This window comes from Otolemur garnettii, unplaced genomic scaffold (genome assembly GCF_000181295.1).
Source record: "Otolemur garnettii isolate 467f Iridium unplaced genomic scaffold, OtoGar3 scaffold00001, whole genome shotgun sequence".
NCBI classification, from domain to species: domain Eukaryota; kingdom Metazoa; phylum Chordata; class Mammalia; order Primates; family Galagidae; genus Otolemur; species Otolemur garnettii.
Window position 1 is genome coordinate 51,202,786 of NW_003852396.1, and position 14,494 is coordinate 51,217,279.

Consider the following 14,494-nt stretch of genomic DNA (forward strand, 5'->3'; position numbering starts at 1 on the left):
CCGCTGTGCCTCCACCAGCCAAGCTGATCTCAAAACTGTGATCAGACCAAGTGTGATGGGTAATTTTATGTATCAACTTGTCAGGGCCACAGGGTGACCAGATAGTTGGTCAGACATTATTTGATGTGTTGCCCTGAGGGTGTTTTTTAAATGGGATCAACATTTAAATTGGTAGACTAAAGCACATTGTCTGACCTCCATATTGTGAATTAGCTGAAGGCCTAAAAAGAATTGAAAGGTTGACCCTCCTCTTATTAAAAGAGAGTTCTCAATAGGCCTTTGAAGTGGGACATTGGCTATTTCCTGGTTTTGCAGTAGTTTGCTAACATTCAGACTCAAGCTAAAACGTTGGCTTTTTTTGGACTTGCCAGTCTTCCCAGTCACATAAACCAATTCCTGATAGTAAATTGCTTTATATATAAAATAGGATACATATTATATATATAAAATATCCTATTAAAATACACACATTCTATTGGCTCTATATATCCACACATTCTATTGGCTCTATATATCCACACATTCTATTGGCTCTATTTCTTTGTGCAATCCTAACTCACCAAGTACAAACTGAAGGAGGAGGGCTCTTTTCCTACAGAGTATTAGTACTAGCTTCAAATGAGTTTGGGAAATTCTAGGTTAAACAAATTTATACAAATATTTTTACTGAAGGATTATGCAGAACCTATAACATGTTAAAGTTGTTATGAATTCCCAGAAGGATATGTAATGAACAATGTTTCATCAGCTTTCTTGCTTGTAAGACCCCCTTGCAATGTGCCTTAAAAAAATCTCTCACTTACATGCAGAGGATTCTAGGTGGAAGATAGTAGTCACTTCTGAATAATTATAATTTTATATTACTTTAAGTATTGCCTTGCTATGTTAAGAACTCTGATTACTAATATTTAAACCTTTTTCCTGCATCTAATTACTTTTCTCAATTTCTGTCTAAGTAATATTTGCTGATTTTTGTTTTATACCATAAGTGACTGTTTCATAAGCCAAGTAAGATTAGCTTGGTAGGGTGTTTTCATATTGCAGCTGGTGTTTTTCTTATCTTCTCTGGATACTTGATAAATGTACATTGATGAAATTAGTCAATGTAGCCAATACAGTTAGATCCTGTAAAGCAAGAGAAGAATTCTCAAATAAAGTATCCACACACTTTTCATCAATTTAAATAGTGCATATTTTCTTTTACTTTTTTGCAGATAAAATCATTTGAAAGTTTGTGTCTTTCAGTTTTCTTTTCTCTAATCACCAATATTTCAAAATTTGATTACTCAGAAACTGTACTTACAGAAGCATTAAATATTTTATTCGTATTTCAAGGAAAATGTTTCTCATTTTTGATGTTTTCGTAATTTTGCATTTTTAAGTGTATACAAATACCGTGCAAGTTCTTCTTATTTTCTCTCAGAATATTACAGGGGTACAAATGTTGGTTACCTGAATTGCTTTTGTGCAGATTGAGTCAAAGTTACACGTGTGTCCCTCACCTGCATAGAGCTCCAGTGTTCATTGTACCTGTTAGTTGTGAATTTATTCCTTCTCTCCAGCCCCTGCCCACACGCTTGCTTTCTGTTGAACTTTGCTAACAAATCTGTACATGGGCATTTAGCAACTAGGTCTAATTTAACAGTGAGCAATATGGTGTTTGTTTTTCCATCCCTGTGGTATTTCATTTAGAAGAATGGTCTCTGGCTCTATCCAGATTATTACCAAAGGTATTGGTTCACTCTGCAGTGAACTAATGTGCCTGTTCTATTACAAGATCAAGGCATTCCTCAAAATTACTCCTCAGAAAAGGTGAGTGGCTGTATGTCAGATTGCTTGTGAAGTCTCTATTTCAGAGCTCTTCCTTAATTCCTTTACTTTAAAAAATAAAGTTTTTCAGGAAAACCTATTAATTGGAAATGGTCTTACTGCATGCTAGTTTTGAATACTTATTGGGGTCACCTAGCTGAATCAGTAAATCAGTAAAAATGAAAGATAAAGAAATGTACTATTTATCTCTTGGAATGTAACTCCACATTTGGGTGTTCTGAAACCCCCCCCCTTTTTTTTTTACTGAAGGACCTAATTCTATTGATAAAAAGATACACATTTAAGAGAGCTGTGGGACATCAAAAATGATTTCCAAACTGTTAAGGAACACAACTGAAACCCATTTTAAGGAAGATTTTTAAGCAGCATAACTAATTACTAACAGAATAGTCGATACTAACAGAATAACTTACAGTTGATACTGATATTCATAGCACGATAGTAGCCTCATTGTGGAAATCCTGAATACACACCTGCCTGTGGCTCAGTGAATAGCATGTCAGCCCCATACACCAAGGGTGGTGAGTTCAAACCCAGCCCTGACCAAACTGCCAATGAAAAAAAATAGGTTTTTTTTTCAAAAAAAAAAAAAAAAAAAGCAAAACTGATCTAATATTTTGCGAATGAGTCCATAGGCTTTGTCTAAGTTCCCAGTAACATGTAAAAGCATAATACTAGAATTTTAAAAGGGCTATATTTTGAGGCACTGAGATAGTAATGAAAATACAACCTGGAATACCGCTGTATGTTGCAAAAAGTGGCTGTCGGGATGATTAAGACAGTGATGTTGAAAACGTATAGCAAGGGGTCAAACAAAACTATTGAATGAAATGTGGTCATGGAAATAAGTATTATAATATTTCTAAACAAATGTAACATTTTTGTGTAGTAACATGTAAGCTTAAGTATGGTTATGTAATAAATTATTTCATATAGATGTTTAGATATTTCAGCTACATCTTGGAAAATTTAAGTAGTCAAGCTGAGGTTTGTTTCTTTGCTGGAACGTTTTATCTTTGTATCAATCCAGTGTTACAATTCAGAATCTTTGGAAATGCCTGCAAACTCACTTTCTTACTAGAAGGGACCTACTCATACAATAGTAGGGTGAGTAGGGTGTATGCACACACGCATACACACATATTTGAAAGGATAATGCAAAATGTTTTTTTAGGTCCCTCAGACTCTGCCCTGACTTATTTTTTCTTACATACAGTCAACCTAGAGAATCACATAGGAGCCAGTTCTGTCTGGTTTCTCATTTATGTTCTGACTTATGGAAGTCAAGTTATAAAATCCTGGGCTTTTGTTTCATCCCAAAAGGCAGATCTTCACACAAAAGAGCAAGCCTGGATCTCCGGAAGTTCTGAATAAAGCATCTACACACACAGACACACACACACATGCAAACAACAACAACAAACAAAAAAATACTTTTTTTGCTAATGGTGATGAACTTACATATTAAAAAAAAAAAAACCGGGCCCGGCGCCTATAGCTCAACCGGCTAAGGCGCCAGCCACGTACACCTAGGGTGGCAGGTTCGAATCCCCAGCCCGGACCCGCCAAAACAACAATGATGGCTGCAACCAAAAAAAATGGCCAGGCGTTGTGGCGGGCGCCTGTGGTCCCAGCTACTTGGGAGGCGGAGGCAAGAGACTCGCTTGAGCCCAGGAGTTGGAGGTTGCTGTGAGCTGTGATGCCACGGCACTCTACCCAGGGGGACAGCTTGAGGCTCTGTCTCAAAAAAAAAAAAAAAAAAAAAAAACCCTCTTCCCGTGAGGGATGATCTTTAGAAGGATTAAAAAAAATACTCTTGCCTAATTTCTATCTGAAGAAATATCTAAAAGTGATAATCCTTTCATATTTTGTCCAAGAAATGATGTAAATTTAAAAAGCAAATATTATTTAGCTAGAGTGACAATTAATTGGGAAAAACATTCCTGAATTTCAGAACCTAACATTGACTTTTAGGCAACCATCCAAAGGTGAAATGAATGAATAATAGTATATTTTATGATTGCTGAGTACTTAACTTTTAATCTGAACAGGACACAGTTTAAAAGGATCAATCCTGGTTGCATTTTTATTAGACAGAAAGCACTCATAGAAACTGTGTATTGAAAGGACCTCAGTGTTAAGATCTGTATGGTAATTCATAGGTCTCTGTTACTGACTACGTTCTTCTATATTTACACTATATTGTGTGAATTTATAAGGACAAAAAAAGAACTCATTTGAAAGCTTTTCTTGGTTTTTGGGCTTAAGTTTATTTATGTTGTACTTATAGGAATAAAGCACAATGAAATCTACTTTTAGGATAAAAATAAATTTACAGTTAAGTTTTTGTGATGAACAGAGCTCCTCTTAGTAGAGTATCTGTAGTTCTTAAAATCTCAAGGCTTGGGCATGAGAAGGGTGAGTACTCCACGACTATCATTCTGTGTAGTAGCAAATCATTATACCAAGTTTGTAGAGGTAATATACTTCTTCCTTTATATGATCTCTAGTTATAGTTGTCAAACACTTTTCTATGGTAAGTTGCTATTTTGATTATTTTAAAAAAGAGAAAGGGGGCCCAGAACAGTGGCTCATGCCCAGAATCCTAGCACTCTGGGAGGTTGAGGTGGGCAAATCGCTTGAGCTTATCAGTTCGAGATGAGCCTGAGTAAAAGCGAAACCTTGTCTCTATTAAAAATAGAAAAACTAAGGCAAGAGGATCGCTTGAGCCCAAGAGTTGGAGGTTACTGTAAGTTATGATGCCACAGCAATCCACCCAGGGCAACAGCTTGAGACTCAGTCTCAAAAAAATAAAATAAAAAAGAGAAAAGACACTATATAGAATGAGAGATTAGAAATTTATTTAAATAGCACAAGACCTCTTTGTTAATTAAAAAAAAAAAGAAACCTTATTAAGATATGCTTATGTTTACTGAAGACATCGTGTTTTAAGATATTTTGCTTATCTTAGATATTTGTTAATATGTCAAAGCTGCATAAGGTATTAATATTTAACAACATTGAAACAAGCATGAGTTGCAGTTCTGATTCTTTTTTTTTGCAGTTTTTGACCGGGGCTGGGTTTGAACCCGCCACCTCTGGTACATGGGGCCGGCGCCCTACTCCTCTGAGCCACAGGCACCACCCACTGTCCTGATTCTTTATGCAATCATGACAGCAGTAAGAGTTGGATTAGTATGCCAAAGAAGACATTTTTTAGATAGCAAAAACTGAAAAATTAGATGGGAAAAGATCTCTCTTTATATTGATGGATAAAATAACTCCACTTTTTTTTTTTTACAAAGAAACAAAAGATAAATGTACTATTTTTTACAATTAATTATTTTTTTATTAAATCATAACTTTGTACATTGATGTATTTATGGGGTTCAGGGTACTGCTTTGATATACAATGTGAAATGTTTACCTTGAACCAAGTAACACATCCATCACAGTTATACTCATTTCTTAATAGTTTTGAAATGCACCATTGCATCACGCACATTAGGTGAGGCCCTCTCGAATACCTTCCTTTCTTTCACAGCCCCTCTCTCCACCCCTCTCTCTCCTCTTCCCTTCTACTTTCCAGACTACAGTTATGTTTTGCCATTTATATGAGTGTGTAGGTGGTTATATATTGATTTCATAGTAGTATTGAGTACATTGGATACTTTTTTTTCCATTCTTGGGATACTTTACTAAGAAGAATATGCTCCAGTTTTCTTTCAAGAATCTATCATATGACAAATACAGATGTTAGTGATCACTATACGGATACTTCAACTTAAGTTACTTCGTCATAACAATGAGTTACAGTGCTGTGGGATACAATAAAACCCTTGGAAAGCACCCCAACTTCCCTCTGTGTGTTAGAATTGACACGTAGAAACAGATTACTATGGCACACAACATTGAATTTTATCGAATGCATACTGTATTTAAGGAATGCTGTCTGGGTGCATGGGTTGATTTGTTTAACAGTATGGCTTTTATACAGCACATTTATGAACCATACAAACTTTGGGAAGGGGGTAAAGTGTATATATCAATAATGATCTTAATTTTCATAATTCAATAAAGAAATGAAACTGAGAGAACTTAGGAGAAATCTATCAAGATCATCCTATTCAACATTAATTCAATCAATAAATATTTTTGGAGTACTGTGTTAGTAACCCTTTAGTTCCAAAAGTTGTTAGGAAGGCATCAGATGGAAGGGAATTACTATTTTTGTTAATACAGGAGGAACTTTGGTTCTGTGGAATATTATCTGTCTTACTACTAGCTTTGATTCCCTCTGTTGGTTGGCTTTATTCTGTCCTACTGAAAATAGATTCCTTTTTTTTTTAAGATGTGGGAGCCACTCCCACCCACTTTTATACCCCCAAACTCTCATTCTTTTCTGAAACTTGACTAAAAAGAGAGTCTTGGCTGTCAGGGTAGAGTGGAGGAGCCTGACTGGTACATGAAAATAGGTCAAATAATATTCAAAATATGTAATTTAAAAATTCAATTAAGTTCTAGTATTTAATGGCCCTGTAGAGAAATTATAGTTAACAATAATTTATTGTAGACATCAACATAGCTAAAAAAGAATAATTGGTATGTCCCTAACACACAAAAAAAATGACAAATGTTTGAGGTGATAGATACCCAGTTACTGCGATTTGATTATTATACATTGTATACGTATATCAAAACATCACATGTACTCCCCAAATATGTACAACTATATCAACAAAACAAAAAAAAAACTTTTAAGAAGTTCACTTTAAATAAAATTATTAGTAGTAAATTATTGCAGTGTATTTTTTTTTAAATCATAGGAATTATAGCGTGATTATCTTAGGGTGAATATGATCAATACATTAGGACAAATGAAAAATTGCTTTTCCTTCTTTTGTACTGTTCTGTCCAAATATCAATGAGGGCATTTGATTATTGAAGTTAGTTTTAGAGATGCCTAGGTGGAAAAAAGCCCGGGTTACAAAAAGAAAGCATGGCATGGAGCCTGTGGAAAATTAATAAAGGAGATAAAGCAATCTTGGCTGAGAGCTGTGCACTTCTGACAAGGACGTCCTGTTAATGGAGACTGGCAAATCTTTTAGCAGGCTTTAAAAATCACAGTGTAATGCAATTCACATTTATTCAAACAATCCTTAATTAGCAATGAAAACAGGTAGAAAAAGCACAAGGTTCGGTGTAAAAATGCCTTGATTCAAAATTTCTGTGTTCTATTTCAGGATACGCTACTTCAGATGCAGCCAAACTAAATCTCCACTTTCTAGTGGGTAAAATGGAGGCTAACACTATTTCTTATAATTGTAAGATTTTAGGAATAATCTATTTCAATATGCTCAAATAGTAGTTTATTTTCTTTTTAAACTATTTTGGGAGTAGTTTCCTACGTAGCTAAGATTTGGATGGGAACATACAAACAGGAAATAGAACATTATTCACCAAAGGTATTAATTAAAAACCCTTTAGAATATCATGTACCAATAATTTAGGGAGATTCTTAGCATAGCTGCTTTGCAAATATTAAATTGTTTTCCTAGAGTTATTAGAAGTCATGTTCCTATATAGCGTAATCATCATCTGTTAATAATTTCCCTACTCTTCACGGTACACGTTTGTTTTTCAGAGAAAATCTTCCAGCAGATGGCGCCAAAATTATAATACTGTATTTAGCTTTGTAAAAAAATTTCCAAGGTGGTAGGTAGGGAAACGAAGGTTATTATTTAGCCATAAGGTGGTGCTAGAGGACCAATCTTTAAAACCATGTCTGCACCTGAAAAAGGCAACTTCAATTATACTGAATCCCGGCATTCACAATCTGTGTATGACGGACAGCATTGAAATTCTTCCACATTTCCAAATGTAAACTTTAAATGCATAACTTTTACCATCAAAGAAATGTGAATTAGCTCATTAAAGAAAGACTTTTCTACTCTAATTTGTATCACTCATAATCTTTGCAATGAAAGAATTAACATACTGGAATATATTAATTTTACTGCTTCTACCTTGTCATATATTTGAAGACCAAACTATTTCTTAAAATGCACTTGTCATACACCTCAAAGCATTTATAAATTCACCCTGAATTCCCTGCTTTTTTCCTTCAATTCCTCCATTAAATTTCTTGTACATAGATGGCACTCAATTAGGAGATCTGGCAACCCTGAAGACATACTCTCTGAAGTGTCCAAATCAGAAGAAAAATGTGTCAAAATACTTCTTTTATAGTACTTCATGATCTTTTCTAAAGCACTGTTTAATTTTATTTTCCCTGTATGTCCTGTTGCCAATGATCAAGTCTTTAATCACTTTAAAACAATCATAAATAGGGCGGTGCCTGTGGCGCAAAGTAGTAGGGCGCCCACCCCATATACGAGAGGTGATGGGTTCAAACCCAGCCTCAGCCAGAAAAAATAAATCAGAAATACAAATTTGAACAGACATGGAACTTCGTACAAACTTTTGTATCAGTAGGAACTCTATTTTCCAAAAATTACTGATGATCCAATTCCAAATACTTGCCTATTAAATATCCCTCTAAAGGCATCCATTTTTTAGCAGCTACACTAACTACCCCCTTCATCCCTTAGTCTTGGTTACTGGTTCATTTTAATAGTGTCCAATTGAGCAACTTACATTCCTTCTATTTTCTGTCATGACATTAGAGCAATATACGCGTGTTTATAACAGGGTCTCACTCTGCTAGGTAGGCTAGAATGCAGGGCATGACTATTGTTCATTGCATCCACAATCTCACGGGCTCAAATGATCCTCCTGCCTCAGCCTCCCAAATAGCTGGACTTATAGGTGGGTTCCACCACACCCAGATAATTTATTCTACTTTTAGTAGAGACAGGATCTTTCTCTTGCTCAGGCTTGTCTTGAACTCCTGGCCTCAAGTAATCCTCCTGCCTCAGCCTCCCAAAATCCTCCTGCCTCAGCCTCCCAAAATGAACCACCACACCTTGTCTAGAGTAGTATTAGATAAATGCACATACGATCGTTTCACTCCTACTCTTAGAAGCCTGCAGGAACTTTCTACTTCTCTTATCACTCAAACTTTAAACATGTGGCAAAGACACTTCTCAGACCATTCTGTCCATGTGTTTTCTTGGCCTTGCTGCATGACCTTTCACAGACTAAGTTCCCTTCACCTACAGATCTTCTACATGGTCTTTGAATCGGCAAATCCATTCTTCTATTTGTCCATCTAGATGCCTCCTGCATTCTTCAGATCAGAACTTAAACGTTATTTTCTCAGTTACTACTCCGTCACCAAGGTCTGGGTCAGGGTTCTCTGTTACGTGCCCTCCAGCGCTGTGTAACCCTCCATTAGTTGGTTGTGATTTATGGTGCTAACTTGATCGCAGTCCTTTGGCCTGAACTCCAGCTGAAGCTCCATGAGGAGAGAAGCATGTTGACCTTTCTCACTTTTGTATTCCCAGTGATTATCTTGCTCACCATGTGGTAACTTCTCAATTAAGTATTCATAGATTGACGGAATGAAGGAACAAAAGAAAAGTGGTGAGTAAAAAAATTAATTTGAAAGATTCAATATTTCTTGCTGGCAAGATGTTTACCCTAAACAGAAAGCCCTAGATGCAGAAGAAAGAGGGTTGAAGCTTTTATTTTTGTGCCGTCAAAAGGAAGATCTAAGACCAGAAGCTTACACAAAGAATAAAACCCAAGATTTTAATTTTTATTTTATTATACTTTTTTTTTTGGAGACAGACTCTCTTGGTCATCCTGGGTAGAGTGCCAGGGTATCATAGCTCATAGCAACCTCAAACTCTTGGGGTTGAGCAAGCCTCCTGCCTCAGCCTCCCCAGTAGCTGAGTCTACAGGTATGCGCCACTACTCTAGGCAAGTTTTTCTAGTTTTAGTTAAAGATAGGGTCTTATTCTTGCTCAGGATGGTCTCGAACTCCTGAGCTCAAACATTCCATCTGCTTTGGCTTCCCAAATTGCTAGGATTACAGGTGTGAGCCACTGTACCTGGCCGTAACCCCCAATTTTTTTTTTTTTTAAAGCAACTGAGTATCAAAAATTAGAAAAAACTTCTATGCTATGTGGAGAACTGTCTGTAGCTAGAGGTCCTCAAGCATAATGGTGTTCCATTTGGGTACACCAGCAGTCCAGTGGAACGATCAGGTGAACATCAAAGGCCCCTTGTATTTGGAGATTCTGTGGAGGTATGATTTGTCAAAAAGATTATCTCTGTATTTGTCATGCTGAATACATTCCGAGGCCAATGCTGAATGTGGTGGAGGTTCCTCCTTAGAGTTCTTGAAATTTAGTTTCATTGTGTTTAGGACTTTAAAGGGCATGAGATTTCCTACCACCACCTGCGGCACTCGTTTCAGCTTAAGCTCATATTGCCAACTTCTTTTTGCTATGTACTTGAGACAAAATGTAACGAGGATTTTTTTCAGGTGAATTATTTTCCCTGGTAACTAAAGTTATCTATTTTAACTTACAGTCTTGGTATAACTTACTGAATCACCAATAACATTTGCTGATACAATTTTGAGGATACATTTGAATGTTGGAGCCATAAAATATGATTAATTTGCTTTGGGGGGGGTGGAATACTTCTGTGTTTTGACTATATTGATCTTTGCAATTTTATCCATAAACAAAAGTGGCTGATGAGCTGTTTCACAAATCTATTTTTGGTCTACTGCAGGAAAAAGGGTTAAGATCTTTACACTCAATACACCAGCTCCTGACTTTTACTCCTCAGTCCAGATTTTATAGATAAAAATAATTTTATAGATAAAATATAGGTCTCCTATATTAAGTAGTTCTTAGCATCTTTGGATACACGGCAAATGAAATTTGAAGAGTTTTTTCAAAGTTAATTCACAAGTACAGAAAAATACACACTGCCTCATTATTTTTAGGAGTCCAAATCAGAAAACACTCACAAAATTGATCAGTAGAATCAGCTACATACAGAAAGTGGGTCCTAGTAGAGTCATTGAAAAGAAAGAAGTAGTCTAATATAGACTGACATGGAAATAGGCCCAGGAACTATTGTTAACATAAACTATTACATTGCAAACAGTACATTGTCCATAGTGCATTCCCATTTTTTAAAAAGTAAAGTAATGGAAACGCATTAAAGAAATGTCAGAAAGTCTTTATCCAAACTGGTATCTCTCATTATCTCTGAACAGTTAAATTGTGATCCACCTATTTAAAATGGATCATGGATGAGACAATGACGGCTACGAGGATGAGGATCAGAAACTTCCTTTTTACCTATTCGACACACTCTATCACGGGTCAGTTTTTTTTTCCCTCTTACATGCATTTACTTTTTAAAAATAAACCTAACAAAGAGACAAAATAATACAATCTATAGCCTTTGTTCCGTAAGAATAAAGAAGAGGAAATGAATCATAACCAAACAAAGAGGTAGGTAATTTTAACTTCCAAAGTGCACTGTCAGAATTCAGAGTTGTATGGCTGAAGAATACTAATGAAATCATACATAAAGATTAGATTATACAAGCATGCACTTCCAAATCACCCTTGCTTTTGTTCTTACCTGATGAAGGAGAAACCCTAGACTTCTGCAAACTCTGCTTCCACTCCAAATGTTCTCCTGATCCCAGAGATTTCTTGCCGTTTTCTGGGTTTTCTCTTGTCATGTTAGACACAACAGGTTTTTTTTCTGTGTGTGCAAACTGCCATTGTCTTTTTGAGCCCAGTGGACCTGACAGGAAATGTCAGCGCTCTCTGCTGATGTACTGAGTGCCACAGTATCTCCCGGTTAAACCAGAGTAAATGAGAAAGGAGACACAGACAACGCAAATGCATAAATGTAAGCATGACCTAGGGGCATGTCTGGGAATAATAAAGATATGAGCGTAATTTAAATAAGGAATAAGTTGAAGAGGAATGAGCTGAGATTTTATTTATTTATTTTCTTATTTATTAAATCATAGTTGTGCACATTAATACTATCATGAGGTACAATGTGTTGTTTTCATATAAAATTTGAAGTATTCTCATCCAACTGGTTAACATAGCCTTCATGTCATTCTCATAGTTGTTGTGTTAAGACATTTATATCCCACATTTAGAAAGATTCACATGTACCCTTATAGGATAGATCATAGGCGTGATCCCAGCAATCTCCCTCCCTTCACCCACCCTTCCCCCTCCCCTCCCCTCCCTCTCCCCTTTCCCCATATTCTTGGGCTAAATTTGGGTTATAACTTTCTTATGATAGCTAACTATTAGTTTCATAGTAGGGTTGAGTATATTGGATACTTTTTCTTCCATTCTTGAGATACTTTGCTAAGAAGAATATTTTCCAGCTCCATCCATCTAAACATAAAGGAGGTAAAGTCTCCATCTTTCTTTATGGCTGCACAGTATTCCATGGTGTACATATACCACAATTTATTGATCCATTCGTGGGTCGATGGACACTTGGGCTTCTTCCATGTCCTAGCAATTGTGAATGAGATTTATTTTTTATTTTTTATTTTTTTTGAGACAGAGCCTCAAGCTGTCCCCCTGGGCAGAGTGACATGGCTTTACTGCTCACAGCAGCCTCCAACTCCTGGGCTTAAGCGAGTCTCCTGCCTCCGCCTCCCAAGTAGCTGGGACCACAGGAGCCCGCCACGACGCCCAGCTATTTTTTGGTTGCAGCCATTATTGTTGTTTGGCGGGTCCGGGCTGGATTTGAACCTGCCACCTTAGGTGTATGTGGCTGGCGCCTTAGCCGCTTGAGCCACAGGCGCCGAGCCATGAGATTTATTTTTTAAGAAAGTATGTTTTGTTACTCTATATATGTTTTTTATTATATATATGTATATATAGTTATGGCCACAATATAATTAAATAGAGGACAAATACCCAAGATTGAATGCAGAAAGCTGAAATTGCTTCAAGTATTTTAAGTAGAAAGGAATTTAATACAAGGTATTAGGTGCTTATACTATCATTAAAAGGATTGAATAAACAAGTTCTGTTTCAGACTTTCTGGACTGACTCCCAGAATAAGACAGACCTGATCCACAAGAGCAGCTACTCCCTCTGAGGCACCTGCTAGTACTGCTGTTACAGCTACCTTTCACATGGCCAGATATTAGGATGCTAGACTAGGAAGTCACCCTGTGGCTTCAAACCCACAAAAACAGAGCCTGGACTCTGGAATGCAGTCCCAGGAAAGTTGCACATTTCTAAATTGCCAGCAGGAAAAGCCAAGCCATGCGAAGACGTATTCTTTCTTTCATTGTGCCTCCTAGATTACTCTCAAGTGCTGGCAGTACATGTTTTGCACCCAGAACGCAAGCTGCAAGATTAAGGGAATTTTGACGAATCTTTCCATATCCTCTGCCCTGAGAAAATGTGGAATATAGATTGAAAGTCAAAGTGTTTTCCACATCTAGGGAAGCTCCAAGTAGTAAAAAGAAAAAAATAAGATTTATAATATAATCATCCAGATAACATAGCTATAAACAGTGTCGCACATCTATTATATTTTCCATTATATGTGTTTATGTATTATCCATATCTATTCAATTTTAAGTAATTATTATTTTTATAGTTTGTGTAGTAGACCTCCCCACCCTTCTTCAAGTAAAAAAGACAAAAAAAGTATCCTTTTTCTTTTAGAAACTCTAGCTCCATGCAAATCTATCTTTTCTTGGCCCCAAAAAAGCCTTATCGTCTCCAATCCATCCTTCCAAAGTTGCATAGGTTTGTAGTTTGTATAAGAAACAAAAAGACCTAACTATGTTTGATTGTAGTTTCTATCCGAGGGATCTGACAAATCCTGAAGAATATACGCATCTATTTAAAATGGATCATAGATGAGAAAATGGATTGATATGTCAATTTTTTTTCTGGTAATATGTTTAAATATCTGCCATCATTATACAATAATGGTTACAAAATACTGCGATGTTTGGATTTACCATACCTTACTTACATAATGATTTGTTTATAACTTTTCACTTTCATCAAATAGCAGTTTAAATGAGTATGTAAATTAGTATTACTTTGGGTTGCAAATGACAGAAGGAAACTTGAAATACTTGAACAAAAATGGATTTTTGAAAGATGCTAAGATTGTTCATAAAATCTGAAGAAGAAAATGCAAGTTTAGACCAGGAGTAGAATAGAGAATAGGAACTTTGATGCCATTTGAATGCCCTTTATTTTCTGCATGGAGAAGCTGGAATGACCAATTTTCACCAGTTCACCTGGGACTCTTTCAGTTCTAAAATTGAAAATCCCATATGGCAAGGATACCACAGTCTCAGAGAAACTATAGCTTTGGTCTTATCAGCTCTGGATTCTTCTTACCTTGCCAGGAAATAGAAAGAAACATCCTCCTGACAGCTCTAGTTTAAAAGCTCCAACGATGATGTCATATTCATCCCTGGATCAACTACTTTTAGCAAAGACCCTTTGCTAAAAAGGGAAAGGAAGTTTTGACAAAGAAAAGAGACCCCCCTCCCCGCCCCACATGCTAATAAGTAAAGTAGGCCAAGTTCCAGTGGCTTTGAAAATCCAGACAGAAATATTTAAGCTTCATGAATTTGGAAATGGGAAGGATGGCAAAGGGAATGAGAGAATAAATAAGTACAAAAGGAAATTATGCAAGGTGAATTCAAAAGATG